The following is a 3,195-nucleotide window of genomic DNA, read 5'->3' as shown; positions in this document are numbered from 1 at the left end:
GCTTTTGTTCTCTCATTTTGCATTGCAATTGAAGTAATTTAAGACAGTGATTCATGACATTTCTAAAGGTCTTGGCATCCATTTCAATTTTGTAACATTGGATGTCCTCTTGATCAATGTTAAATAAATAAAGACCTTTTTATTCTTTACCTCATTATGTATTCTTCTGATAACTGGAGAGTAGACGGACACCGCAGACTGAAATGGTCGTCCCAAAAGAATATTTGATATAAAAAAGTGAAAGGCAACTCTACTGAATCGTTTCAATGAAATTTGTTGGACTGTCAGTACTTTCTGTGGAAGAACAATGGAATAGAATATATCAAAGGTTATAATTTTGGGGGCCWAAAAATAATGAAGGAATCGACGTCTTTGTCTACTGCAGTTTACTGAATCAACCTCTACCTGCTTGTTCTAGTGGTACAAATGAACAGTATCTGTGTTTTAAGTAAATTGAAATTATTTGAAGTCTTACTGAATGTTTCCTTTCACTTGAGTCATAGGCATCATAGGATATTCAGAAGACCATTTCTCTACAGACACTGCAGAGATTTTTCATCACTGATTCAGTCTGCTACAGCCCTGCTGTCTTTAGTAGAGTTGGTCTTCCACTTTATAATGGAGGCCTACTTAAGTCTGCATTATACATTAGGATAGACCGACTGAAAGCTCTAGTCGCAGTCTATTGCAGCTGTACGACTACAGTATTTTTTMATATTTCTTTTCCTATAAGGTTCATAGGTTATATCAACAGGCCGCGTGATGTCTATCAATCRGCCACTCYCATGTGAAAATCCTTGGGATTTCATCTGGTGTAATTAATGTACAAACTGCTTCCAGCAGGCCACTGGGGTGTGATGCAGTTTTAGATAATAATTATCACGCTTCGTTTGCCTCCAAGTCTTGCCGAGTTCAAAACAACAGGGAACTCAGAAAGCTGACTTCAGTGCATTCAAGACGGCTTGGAACAAGATGGGAGGGGGGGGGACTAGCTCCGACTAGGAAACATTGTTTTGAATGGCCAGCCAAGTCGAAAACATGGGCCTCTTTCTAGAGCTCTGACTTTCCGACCTGAAGATCACTGACGTCATGATTTTACCTAGTGTTATTTTTTTAAATCCCCCCCCCCCCAGAGTTCCCAGTTGTCTTGAAAGCACCTTAAGACATCCACTCTTACGTAGTCTGTACTGGAGAGCAGGGCATGCCGACTGGCTGGGTCGAATGTTTAGGCAAAAAATACAGGGTGGTCTTTGTCCAGGGGGAGGGTAGTGTGGGTGGGGGGGGGTAATGGCGAAGGAGGAGTCATGGCTCAACGTGCCCTCAATGACGATGGCAAAAGAGGAGGCTGTGACAGCAGTGGTTACATAATCAAACAAGGCTGAGCTAWTGATCTGGTCAAATTATTCTCACTATCAGACTGCCTCGATACAGCCACTCTGTGTCCCTCTCGCTCTGTCTTTACTATCTCGGGCTCTGTCTTTACTATGTCTCTCTTTACCTTGCTCTCTTTCTCTTTTCGTCTGTCATCTCTCTTTTTTGCGTCTGTCCATCTTACTGCCTCACATGCTGACCAGACCGCTCGCTCGCATGTTGAATTTTGTCCCCCCACACCAGATGTGATCAGGACATGCAGATTGAAATATCAAAACAAACTCTGAACCAACTATATTAATATCGGGACCGGTCYATAAGCAAACATTTATGGRAATTTAGCTAGCTTGCTGTTGCTAGTTAATTTGTCCTGGGATATAAACATTTGTTTATTTTACCTGAACCAATGAGGAGTTGGCATGTGGGTATATGCTCCCAAAAACCAATGATGGGAGAGGAAGGACTTGCAGCACATCAAGCGTCACAAATAGAACCAAGTTCTATTTTAGCACCTGGCTACTCAGATGCTCGTGAGCAGTGTGGGTGCAATGATTGAATGACATGCATGTGTACATTTATTTTGCAACGCYAGCGGTGTGGGTRAGCCTCTGTCTGCCCCGTTCTCGCTCTCTCTGTCTCACTCAGTGTCTGTTTGCTCCACTTCTTTCGCTCTCCCTGCAAATTTTGATGTAATTTGTTAAGAAAATCATTGATACTACTGTAGTCACTCCTGTTGKGGATCTTCCCCAATATTACTTATATTAGGACTTGAAGGAGCTGGGATGTAAATGAGCCTGTATTGCTGCTCACTTAGAACAAGTTCGCTGTCTGTCTCTGCCCATCCGTCTATTCGTGAGATTCATTTACAGTATAGCCCCAATCATCCATGTCGTCACTTATAGTTGTGTACTTTGATACAGTAAAAATCTAGCTGGATATTTTTAAATTCCTCGGACAGCAGTCTTTGGCCATGCGTCAGCTGTCCTCCACCTCCTGCGGCGCAGTGTTTTTTAAGCACCTGAAAGTAGACCTTGTCTTTTATTTCATCATGGCCCCAGTCAGACCACTTAGCCTAGTGACAGCGTTCAGCTTATGACATAACAATGTTACAGAAGTCTCAACACTTTCCTTTTCAGAAAGAYATATCTGGGTGACCAGCTGGCAAGTGTCTACACTGACATGTTCAACTTTTCCCTGACCCAGTCTGTAATACCTTACAGGTGTTCGTGCTTAGTTCCCCTCCTGTTCACCCACAACTGCGTGGCCACGCACGACTCCAACACCAAGTTTGCTGACAACATGACGGTGTTAGGCCCGATCACTGACGACAATGAGACAGCCAATAGYGAGGAGGTCAAAGACGACCTCTCCCTCAATGTCAGCAAGGCAAAGGTGCTGAACGTGGAATACAGGAAATGGAGGGTGCCTTACTGATTGGTAGGGCAACTGCTTGGCATCCGACCTGCAAGGCGCTACAGAGTTACCAGAGCGTAGTGCGTACGGCCCAGTACCACCACTAAGGCCAAGCTCCCTGCCATCCAGGGCCTCTGTACCAGGCGGTGTCAGAGGAAGGCCCTAAAAATTGTCACTCAACCCCTAAGTCAATAGATGTTCTCTTTGCTACCGCACGGCAAGCAGTACCGATGCACCAAGTCTGGAACCACAGGACTCTAAACCATAAGACTGCTAAGTAGTAGTCCGGTAGCTATTTGGTAACTATAAACTCAACACGTAAGTGGTGTTCCCAATGTTTTCATGAGCTGAAAATAAGATCCCCAGAAAATGGACATATGCACAAAAAGCTTATTTCTGTTAGTGAGAATT

Source organism: Salvelinus sp. IW2-2015, unplaced genomic scaffold (assembly GCF_002910315.2).
Source record: "Salvelinus sp. IW2-2015 unplaced genomic scaffold, ASM291031v2 Un_scaffold1055, whole genome shotgun sequence".
Classification (NCBI taxonomy): domain Eukaryota; kingdom Metazoa; phylum Chordata; class Actinopteri; order Salmoniformes; family Salmonidae; genus Salvelinus; species Salvelinus sp. IW2-2015.
Note: the sequence above shows the minus strand (reverse complement) of the source record.